The following is a 12,739-nucleotide window of genomic DNA, read 5'->3' as shown; positions in this document are numbered from 1 at the left end:
TGTACGCAAGTAGAAATGCGGTCACTGAGGTCAGGAATTGAACCAATGACCGTGTGTTCGTTCAGCAGTAGAACGTCGTAGTCGTTTCTCATGACAAAGACTTTCGTTGCTTCCATTTGCGATATAGTGCAGTATGTAATTAAACAAATACATACAGGCTGTTTCACGTAACTTGTGCCGAGGATTAAAAAAAAATGTCGTTAGCCGCAGCTGAGCGAAATCAAGGGCATATGGTTTGCCGTCATGTGGCACTCCTTAAAGTATTCTTTATATTCCGCTTAATTAGTTAATTAACTAAGATGAATTATGCAGTATTTTTAATATTCACTTAAAGGCAAAGTGCGTTTCGTTGCGTTGTAGAGGGGGTTCAGAAACGACCGGTCCTATTTCTTGTGGCAACGTATATGCTGCGTGGCGTTTTCTTTTCGGCGTTTAAAGAAAGCCCGCGAAATGTGAAATAAGACTACGTGACTGCGCTCCTTCAACTACGCACAGGTTCGCCCAATAAAACGCAAGTTTCTTCATATACAGATTTGTTGCTTTCGTCACCGTCACTACAACGTGACAAGTGCCACTAAACGAATTGTCAGGCGGTGGCGAATATCGGTGAAATGGTTGAAAAGGAAGTTTAAATTGCAAAAATGTTTAGCTTGATAGATCTGGTCTATCCATAACTAACCTCTGCTCTTCTTGTAATGAACCAGAGACTATTGACCATTTATTTCTTTCTTGCCGCCGCTTCATCTCCTTTCGCAAAATGTTCCTCATATTTTAAACTAGAAAACTAGGTTTAGCACTTACAACGCCAAACACTTTGTCTTTTGGTGCCTGTCAATTAGGCACAAGCCACAGTTCGATGAGTAGTGCTTTGCACAAGTTCATTGAATCATCCGGCAGGTTACGCTGCTAGGGTACCGACCGTGGTATATTTCATTTTGTTGTTATTATTTTTCTTGAGCTTTGCAGTTTACCTTAATTTTTATTCGTTTAGTTGATGTATCGGTACTCTCAAAATTGGTGTTATCAGTTTATTGCCACAAGATTAGTTCTAAATGTTCGCCTTTAACCCTTTTGGTATGTTGTTGGGCATTCGTTTCAATCTATCCAGTGTGGCCAATCCCTCTCGTGGGTACGAGCCATGTTTTGAGGCAACAAGAACAACAACATATAAGACAAAGTAGCGCGAACTGTGACTTTGACTGTGACTGCGAACTGTGACGAACTGTGTGAATGGGACTTTCGATTGCAGTCTGTTTTGAGTGCCCCAATTCTTGTGAGCTATATTTAGCGCGTTCACGCCACCTGACTATCAAGTCTGACTTTTTTTGTTTCGTTTTTGTAACCTTTGTTTTGTTAAATGCTGTCTTGTTCTTTCAATTTTGGCACATGCTCATTATATGTGGAAAGTTGTAGCCGGCGTCGCTTAAAGGCGCCAGCATCTTATAAATATTGTGTACTAAGAATGCAAGATACCGCATGTCAAGACGGAAATTTCGATTGTAAGGTGTCAATTCACGCTTTGTACGGCGTACATTAAGTCTGCTAAAAATTATTTTGCCAAATATAAATTTATCCTTTCCCAGTGTTTTATGCTACAATTAAATCATACTGATGCGTTGAACCATTAAGCTGTTTGAGCTGGTGTAGGGAGGCAGACTGGATGCACAGATGAGAGCAGTATCCGAAAATATTTCTACGTGATGCACAAAGGACAGGAGATCAAACTTTGCAACTGCCACTTGCGCAATATCGGCCTGCAATCCGGGAGTGAATGAAAAAAAAATGATAGCCAGTTTGTTCTTTATTGCTTGCATGCGTGGCAGCTGGAAGCTGCACTTCTCTGCTGAAAAAAAAAAAAACAGCATCACGGAACGACGTACCCCGATAACACAGGTTCAAAACGCATTCATAACCTGCGCTGGTATACTTTACCTGCTCGAGATGTTTTTGTTACAGCAAAGTTTTTGTCGTGTTTTCATCAATTCTACACACACAGAAAAACAACATGTGGGCCAGCAAGTTTCAGTACGTGAACACGCACCGAAAAGCGCCGACTTCCAACTGACGTTAATTAATGCAGAGAACGTGACGTAACAAAGCCAAAGCAGTTACAGAAAAAAAAAAGCAATTCACGCACACGACTGTTGGTATTTTGCTTCTTTTGTTGAGCGAACTCTGGGCATGCGAGTGAAATACCATTCATCTTTCAATGAACGTCAATTAGGAGTCAGCGCTCGTTGTGTGCACTTGCGTGTCCCAACACTGTGGGGTTTTTTTGCTATTCTATACGTGCGTGGGGGCGCGTGCCATCTTTTCGAAGTCTAAACAGCTATCTCGACTTCACATCTCCTACGAAAAAAAAAATTATATACCGAGAACTATTACGTATCGTAAATCAAACACACTTTTGTGAGGATATTATGATAGTAAACGGTGTAAGAGAGAAATCAAGAAATGGAGTAGGCCAAGGACAGCATGTGTGAAGAGCGCAAACTAGAACGTAACGTCTTGCCGGAGCGCGGGACCTTCGAGCGAAGGTTACGCGAGATCGGAAAGCGATATATTGGAGCCCTGCATGGAGGAGTCGTTATGCAACCGTGCCTTGGAGCCAAGTGGTTATTCGGTGCGTTGTCCTGAAAGGTGAGTGGGTCTTGGCCATGCAGCTTGCTTGCTTTGTCAGTGTATACTGTTTCATTTCAATGAACGGCACAGGCGTTCCGGTTACTGCAAGCGCGCTTTCATTCGCGATCTGAATACTTCGTGATCGTCGTGCGTTACACAACCGCGTAATTACAGGATACTGTAATTTTGTGATATGGTCGTGCTACGTGGAGTGGCGCTTTGCAGGAAAAATGGCGCTCCATATACCTGTTCGTGGTGTCACACCTTGGCGAGTACGAGCCGATTTCACAAGTTCCGTAACGACATCCCTGCCGCGTAGCATGCCGATAGTAGTAGCATGACTTTCAAGTGGCTCCAACTAAAGAAATAAGTTTGTTTTCCCGACGTTTCGGAACCAACTCGGCTCCTTCTCCATGGGGGAGTGAGGACGGAGAGGTCGAGGGGGCACACTTAAGCTTTCTTGGAGCCACTTGAAAGTAATAATTAACTCAATCAGACAGGCATGTCGGTCAAAATGTTTAGCTTCCTGTCGGTAGTTGTACGGTATTTAGCGGACTCAACAGTAACTATGGTAAGAATAACAATGTGTTTCCGTATTTGTGCCGTGGGAAAACCGTAGTTAATAAGGATGCCGTAGTTAATAAGAAAAAGCAATTCCTCCTCTCCTCTCCTCCCCTCCCCTCTACGACTCGAGTGCCACTTAAAGCTCACTGCAAAAAAATATGTTCTTATCGCCATTTTCTTCAATGTTTAATCGAACCTATAAACATAACGGGAATGCGGAGAGGACTTTACATCATGGCGTCGGCGTTGTCGCTGCTCATGGGCTCTGGACGGGGTGCAATCGATCCGTTGAATGTCACTCACGGAAACTGGGAGCACTTTTGTCTGAGTAAAAATTAAGTAATTTGGCGTTCTTCATGAGCAATTTTATAATCAAAGCGATCGGGGCAGTTTAATTTTACGCTACGGAAAAGAGAAGGCCACCTTTGTAGTTGCCGCAAGAAAGTTCAGGCATCAACCAGTGGCCTTCGACAGTTTCCAGTCGCCTTCCAGCCTTGCTTGGTTAATTTCGCTGTCTAAGATACTTAACTGATCTCTCCTCGAACAGCACCGTGATTGTTACTGCGGCGGCGTTAGCCTTGGCGATGCTGATTTTTGTGACGAACAGTGCAACGGCGGTTGATATTCAAATGAATACAATTATACAGAACTCGTGCTTTCTGTGTCGAGTGCACGGACATTTAGAGCAGCGGAATGTCTGACGCGCAGCGGAGGCAGTGTAGAGGGTTATGGACAGCTACGTGATACATGAACTACAACGTTCTGATCTTGCGGTGACATGTGGGTACAAGTTGACCCGGTTTTATATGGAGTGCAGAATGATACATTCGTTTAACACCTAGATAGTTAAAAAGATTTGCCGCACCACTACACTTGCGCAGCCATCTTGAACCGCATGACGGCCAGACGGTGCACCCAATGGTGCCGCCAATGCTTGCCTTCCAGCCGACTGTTCCCGATAGCTGTCAATGCTTCTGGGCGTTTTCTCAGACTCATTATTTTTAATTGCTTGGCAAAGTATATGTTCGCCAGCAAAGTGGGGTATTCGTTCAAGTCCCGAATCGTATAGCTTTACTACACTCACGATAAATAACTTTGGGCTTGTTTTGGCCAGTGAGAGCCAAGCTACAGAAGATATAACGTTGTCGAACGTGTAACCGCAATGTTCATTGAGTTAAATTTAGCACAGAGACGATGTAATACCACATAAGTAGGGGAACGTGTAGATGCCGAAAGTAGTGGCGTTGGCGACATCTTGTAATGTTGTGCTTGGTTGACGCTGACTTATTGCTTTAAGTGGTGACAGTCCATTCACCAGCTGGCGTAGGTGTGTAGGTACATTAGCGGTTAGAAAAAAGAAAGCACATTGGTATTCGCGAGTGCAAGAGAAACTTTCATCAGCATCAACAGCAGCCTGCTTTATGTCCACTGCAGGACGAAGGCTTCTGCGATCTGGGATCTGCAATCGCCTTTGTCCTGCGCCAACCGATTCCAGCTAGCGCCTGCGAATTTCTTAGTTTCATTACCCCAGCAAGTCTTCTGCCACCCTGGACTGAGCTTCCCATCTCTTGGCACCCATTCTGTAACATTAATGGTCCACCGCTTACCTAACCTACGCATTATACGACCTGCTCAGCTGCATTTCTTTCTATTAATGTCAATTAGAATATCGGCTATACCCGTTTGCTCTCTGATCCAAACCGTTCTCTTTCTGTCCCGTAACGTTATGCCTAGTAATCTTCGTTCCATCGCTCTTTGCGCTGTTCTTAATTTGTTTTCGAGCTTTTTTGTCAGTCTCCAAGTTTCTGCCCCATATGTCAGCCCCGGTAGAGTGCGCTGATTGGGCACGTTTCTTTTTAATGATAATGGTAAGCTTCCAGTCAGGCCCTGACAATGTCTGCCGAATGCGCTCCAACCCATTTTTATTCTTCTGTAAATTTCCTTCTCATGATCAGGGTCCGCTGTGAGTAATTGATCTAGATAAACGTACTCCTTCACAAACTCTAGAGGCTGTCTGGCGATCCTGAACTCTTGTTCCATTGCCCAGCTATTGATCATTATCTTTGTCTTCTGCATATTAATCTTCAACCCCACTCTTATACTCTCTCTGTTAAGGTCACAATCAGTTGTTGTAACTCTTCCCCAGAGTTGCTGAACAGGACAATGTCATCTGCAAATCGAAGGTTGCTGAGATATCCGCCCTTGATACTTACTCCTAAGCCTTCCTTCTTTAATAGCTTGAATAGTTCTGCCAAGCACGCAGTGTATAGCATTGGAGAGATTGTGTCTCCTTGTCGGACCCCTTTATTTATAGGTATATTTCTACTTTTCTTGTGGAGAATAAAGGTAGCTGTGGAATCTCTGTAGATACTTTTCAAGATATTTACGTAAGCTTCCTCTACTGCTTGATTACGTAATTACTCTATGACTGCTGGTATCTCGACTGAATCAAATGCCTTTTTCTAATCTAAGAAAGCCATAGAGAGATCCTGATTGTACTCTGCGAATTTCTCGATTACATGATTGATGACATGGACGTAATCCATTGTACAGTATCTCTTCCTGAAACCTGCCTGTTCCTTTGGCTGACTAAAGTCCAGTGTTATCCTTATTCTATTTGAGGTGATCTTGGTGAATATTTGATATATATATATATATATATATATATATATATATATATATATATATATATATATATATACACGTTTGCCGGCCGACGACTTCTGCACCATTGGGATATACGTCACTTCCCGCATCTGTCAACCTTCTTTACTGATTTCGGCTACGTTTAATGCCTACTGCGCCACTTGAACTATAGGAACGCTATGTTGCATCGCGAAAGAGAAAAGGACGTCAAAAATTAGTCTGTTGCTTGTTGATCTGAGCGCCAATTGAAAGCAGCCTAACTCGGTATGGCTTTAAACAAAACATATTTTTAGGAGTAGGTACACCGACCCAGTGAGGCCTAAAGCTCGCGCATGCCGAGGGGGCATATTGTCCATGGCACGTTGGGTGTTTTGGAATCCGTCTGTCGCTGCATCTTTGTTTCCTGGTCATTGATCTCTGATTTCTTTCTTGTGATGATCTATGGCTATCTGAATTGCGGCTAAATTCTGGCGCGCCTAAATTGACCGTTTACGTCTACAGTCATTAAATGACAGATAACGCTTGTGCCTAAGACGATGCGATGTGTTCTCGACGTTGTCCTAAGATATCGTTGTCAGTTTTATAGCGTGTAAGCACATAACAAACAAACAAACAAACAAACAAACAAACAAACAAACAAACAAACAAACAAACAACCAAACCGAGCAAAAAGCGCATGCCACAAGAGGGAGCACTGATGTCAGCTCTGTGAACGAAGCCGACGATGCAAAGCGAAGCACTGAAGCAAAAGAAGGAAGGAGCAACAGCTGTCGCTACCAAAATAAACAGGAAACATAATCGTTACATCGGGGAACAGATGTAGGTAAGAGACGGGAGGGAATGGACCAATAAAAAATATGAAAGAACTGGTACATTTTGGTTTTGGGTTTTCTGTATTTCTGGCGCCACTCTGGCTGAGCACACTCGGGCTGGCTCAGAAAGCTCGTACGTGACCCGACTCGCAGGCTGCGTTTGGGCCACTCCCTTATGAAAATGGTTATGCCCTTTATGTTTACTGTATGTTTCCCGCAGTTCACATGAGGAAATGTCCTTTATGTTTCCTCCATGTTGAAATTTGGCCACTGCTTTTATGTTTCCTTCGTGTTTCCTCCCTTTATGTATCCCTTATGTTACCGTACTTTATGTTTCCTCCATGTTGAAATTTGGCCACTGCTTTTACGTTTCCTTCATGTGTCCTCCCTTTATGTATCCCTTATGTTACCGTACTTTATGTTTCCTCCATGTTGAAATTTGGCCACTGCTTTTATGTTTCCTTCGTGTGTCCTACCTTTATGCATCCTTTATGTGGCCGCAGTGATGAAATCCTGTATTTTACGTAGACATGCATAGATGAAGAGTTCCGTGTGCCCATTTTATTTTTATAAACATTTCCTGAGTTAGAAAGTTTTGCATTGGTTTTCATTGTAAGGTTACTGTTCCCTACATGATGCAGCGCACGGATTGAAACTCTGCTATGGCACAGAAATTCATGCCAATTTGTTCTAAAATTACAAAGTAATTAGACTTCATAGATTATTTCAGTATAACACTTGGAGTGCCATGTGTACGTTTCTCACTGCAGTGCTGCTGTTCTAGTTATGTCTTTGTTACTAATATAAAATGTAACGTTTGGACAGAAAGATCAGGTTGGATCAGTGCTCGCACTTTTAAAAGAAAGTTTTGACTATACTTTGCAAAGGTTTGTCTGAAACTACGAACAGTTTATTCGACTATCTGGATGTTACTGCAATTTGCCACGTCTGCTCACAGCAGACCTCTGGAATGTGGTGCTTGGGACCTGAAAAACAAAACAAAAGCCAATCTTTTTCACTCATTCAAAAATATTCATATAAGCAAGAACAGCCTGGCCTGTATGCACACAGCTAAGAAACGTGGAGCAGTCAAAAACAGCTCATAAAAACATCAGGGCAACACAGAAGCTTTTAACTAATTGTTGTTTGAAACAGACTGAGCTGCCAGTCCACTCAGGTATTAAACTGCTCACAAATTCTTTTAAACATTTCTGCAGCAGCTGCTAAGTAGTACATGACATTTAGGAGTAGGCAACTGGCCAACAAATCTTTGTGTGCCTGCTTGTACAGATGTCTCGTAGTTATATCTTAAGTGGTTACACTGTTATATGGTAAAATTCAGGCGGGAATAAAACCAGCAGCAAACATCAGACTACCTGGGAAATTATCACCAAAACTCAAATATCTAGTAAATCAAACCAACAATCGATTACGAAGGGTCTAAAACCTAGGCCGCGATTTTGTAGCAATCCCTTTTCCGATCCTACTCCTTTTGCTCATTGATCTGACCGACATTCGGCTATCGTTATTAACTAGAACAGCCAGCCATCGAAGGTGGGTTATAAGAGTGGCAAACATCGAGCGGAAAGCATCGCAAGAAAATCGCATCCCTTATTAGGCAGTGCTACAAGCCACTGTCTTTAACAATCGCAGGCACTGACATCCTGTTCTTCGGATGAAAATATTAATGAAAACGAGCGTCTGATTGACATGCCTCGATTAAAAAGAAATTTCGCTGTTGTTATGTCGGTCTATATTTGCCCTGCAATATAAAAGACAAATACGCGAGCACGTCGAACACAAACAATGCAGACAAGTTCTCGTGAAGCTGGACTTCAAACTGAACACTATCAATAAAGTAATCTTCACAGAAGCTAATATCTGTTCAAGTGTCAAACATCGCAGTCGTGTGCCAACTCGCGATGCCCGTGACACATCGACATGTATTACACCCGTAACTTGCGGAAATTCATATCTACGGAAGGATTTCTTGCCGGGGAACTACCGAGAAAACAGTAACTTTCAGCGTTTACGTAAATATTTGCCCATTAAGTCCCAACGATCAGCGGTGGTAGCACATCACTCCATAAAGCAAGTAAGCGGTAAGAAATAATACATTTCACGGAAACTCCCCTCGTGAAACGCTTCGCTAAATGTGCAGAGCAACATGGTCAACATACGCTCAGAACGTGTTCTGTTGTCGTTCCACAAAGCTTACTACATGAACCAGAGGCTGCGAGAATGCGCGCAAGCATCAGACCTGCTTACCTTCAATGTGGTCGGCAAACGGCTCCTTCGTCTCGCAGGCACCACGCGACGACGCTCTTTCCGGCGCGAACACTGTCGAATTGCCGATGAACACCCGCGCACGAAAGCACAACTTTCAACAAATTCTTCCACGCACCATAATTCGAAGCCACAGTACCAGGTATTCCACGAGCGAACGCGGACAGGCGAGAACAAAGGCAGCTCGGACGGGCGCTGTAGTACACATAAGACACTGGCGTATCACAGGAAACGTAAGGCGAACTAATGGCGTTACACGAGTCCAGAGGCTTCTTGATGGTTAATGCACACGGTACGGATCACAGTTTGTTTAGGCACTTCGAAAATATGATTAAATTACCGTGTAACTGCAACGAGCACTCTCACCGCACACCACAACGTGGCCCAGCTAACCGTCACCCGTTACACTGCGGCAGCGCCGCGCTGCGGTTAACAAGTAAATTTAGCCTCCGAGATCTGCATTTCCTTTTAGAGCGTACATGTTGAAAAAGCACGGCCTTCGAGATTTAAAAAAATCGTAGCTGGAAGGAAGGCTGGTATTTAAACACAAATTATTGAGTTTAAAGTGTCTTGGTGCGCTGCCTTGTTTTTTAAAGTATATACAGAGATTTTAGACGAACTATGCGCGAACTTTTGCCGGCGGACACGAGCCAATCAGCGCGCACCATGTGCAGCTCCGTCTGCTTGCCATGGCGCACGGTGTGCGGGCAGCCGCGATAGCTGTGCCACCCACCGATCAGAAATTCGGAATCGTCACACATATACACGCTTCTTATGGCGCCCAGTGGCGTGTTTTTGAGAATGTCAGGCCTTATCTTGAATAGGTGGAACCATATTTCCCGTAGCGTAAGGAATAAAGGCAACAAAATGTGGCGATGGCTGGCTTGCAGCGGCAGCGGAACTTCGGCCAACGTGAAGCAGGCGTACTGCTTGCATGCTCGCGTAATCAAATACGGCCATACCCCGCACGCAACTTTCATACTCAGCCAACTCACAATTATAAATTATTCAGTTGTACGCCCAAGCAAGCATTTACGGGATCCGCGCTGCCCTTCTTCTACGCGTGCTAATATCGACACAGCAGTTACTCGTACTTGTGGTCAGCGCGAAAGCGACGAGAACAGCTACTTAAATGGTTGTATAATCATATACGCTCACTAGCAAAGCGGCAGATTGGCCGCGGAGGCGTCCGCCTCTATTGCGGTTCATGTAGCGCAAGCCATCGAACACTGCGCGTCGTGCCACCGCGTCTCCAGCCGCCGCGCAATTGTTATTTGTCGTGAGGGATTATTCGCTGCATGAGGCTTTGATGTACGCATGTAGTGTTGATGGCGCGTGGTGATCAATACGGCCAAGATAGCTAGGGAGGGGGAGGCAGGTGCACCCCCCCATTTTTTTTTTACTTTGATACGCCAGTAGTTAAAGTTAATACATAGTTCAGGTAGACGATCTATCTGTAGCATGTGTAAAAAGATAATCACTATATATAAGCGCACTCTATCTTACCTGGATGTGCACTCGAGGGAGTACACAGCCAGGTAACATAGAGTGCCCACACAGGTAACATAGTGCTCATATATATATATATATATATATATATATATATATATATATTAAGTAGATTATTTCCCAAACTGGAGGCGAAGCGGAGCATCTGAAAGACGCCTGCTATGAGAACCATCTTAAACACTCAATCAACTATATTTTATAGCCTAGCTGGCGCACAACTTTCATGAAATTCTTGCATATTAGGTTAAATACTGCAGATTTCTACATATGGCTTGCTACTGGAGAATAGCAGGTTGAAAAAGTAAGAAATACTTTATCTATTAAGAGAATGCATGGCATAAATCATTACATATACACCATCCTATTTCATGGCATGCTCGATTTTCCGCACAATATAGCCACAATTAGTGCCGGTCGGCATGTCTAGTGCGAGGGGTGCAAGCAGTGCCTTTTCCTTGAATCTGCCATTGACTAACATACAGTACAGATAGCTCTAACTGTACTATTCGCAAAAGATGCTTACTGCGCACATTCTGTTACCTACATGTGCACTCAAGTGCACATGTAGGTAACATATAAAGAGTGCATGCACCATATATAGATTAATGCTCTATGTTACCTACGTGTGCACTCAAGTGCACATGTAGGTAACATATAAAGAGTGCATGCATCATATATACATTAATGCTCTATGTTACCTACGTGTGCACTGAAGTGCACACCTAGGTAACATCCCGCCGTAAACACAAAGGGCACATACTACAATAATTATAATAAGGGTTGTTTTCTTGGGGCAAAGGAAAGGATAAGTCAAGATTTAGTACTTACAATGACTCTGCAGAGTGTATCAACGGCTGTCACAAAGTACAGATATATCTGCCTGTATTATATGTACAGACAGTTGTTATGTGCACTCTATGTCACCTACATGTGCACTCAAGTGTACACTCAGGTAACACATAGTACACACCCAGTTAACATCCTGCCGTAAACATAAAGGACACATCCTAGAGGCATAATAAAGGTCACTTCCTCGAGGTATACGTTAGGATGAGTAAACATGTGGTACACACAAAGTTGGCGTCCCGGAGGTCACACAAAGGACAAGGAATCATAAAGGTCACATAGGGTACAAGAAGGAAACATAAAGGAAACATAAAGGCAATGACCATTTTCATAGGGGCTAAACTCTCTTTTCTCGATCACTGGGCTGATCTGGAGCGTACTATCGTGTCGGGCTGTTGGGGTACACAAACAGCCATATCTCGGACGGCCGGTGTTGGGCAGATTGTTGAACTGTCACTGTGAAGCATATAATGTTGCCCAAACGACCATGATATGTATACTATGCGTGGTACTATACATAAGCGAGTGATGTCATTGCTTTCGCTCCAATCTTTTCGTTTATTATAGGCTGAAGATTGCTAAAAATAAACAAGGGGATCACTGCCTGCCCCTTTGCACGTAACGCGGTTACAGCTGCGAGCATCCATGAAAAATACCACACATCGCAGATAGAAAGGTGAACGAACCAGTGAATGATGGGTTCGTAATGACAGCCTGGTATAGATGGCTTTCCCGGCTAAATTACATGATCGTTCTAGCTGCAACTCCACAGAGAAGTTGAACTGCATAATAGAGTTCTTTGTATTTTATGCATGTATTCAGTAGTTCACTGTTTAGCTTAGGAAAAAAAAATACACACCTTAAAGCAACACACTCGTGGCGGAGATAACGGCATGCCCAGCGGTTTCGCTCAAGTGATAGATGGGGCCAACTTTCTTTCAGTTGAAAAAATTTAAATCCCTCGCACGACGACGTTACAGACGACGAGTACTTCTGATTTTATTCTGCATGAAATAGGCGGGGGGGGGGGGGGGAGGGGGTCGAGTACTGCATCTAAACGAGAAAATAAACAAAGTACGCGCAAAAATTCCCGCATTGCGCGAAATATTGGCGCTAGCAAGACAGCCTATTTGGTTTACAAGACTATCTTATGGACAAGGCATTGTCCTGAAACGTACCACAGAACGGAGATCGTTATAGAGTATGCCTATGTCGGTAAATGTTTTGGGTATGAACGAGGCAGCGCCGGGTCGTCATGTCAAGCTGCCTCGTTCCGCAGAATTAACTGCTCCATAGGAATAATATATGCTGATAATTTGCTGTGGAATTTAGCACATATCTTGAACAACCAGTCGAAAGTGAGTGCATATAGTGTTTAAAGCTGTAGCTAAAAGAACTGAAACCGTGTGACTTAAGACGCAATCTCTGCCGTGCAATCGGCAACCTCAAAAACA

The sequence above is a fragment of the Dermacentor variabilis genome, chromosome 4 (genome assembly GCF_050947875.1).
Source record: "Dermacentor variabilis isolate Ectoservices chromosome 4, ASM5094787v1, whole genome shotgun sequence".
Classification (NCBI taxonomy): Eukaryota; Metazoa; Arthropoda; class Arachnida; order Ixodida; family Ixodidae; genus Dermacentor; species Dermacentor variabilis.
This window is presented reverse-complemented; position numbering follows the sequence as displayed.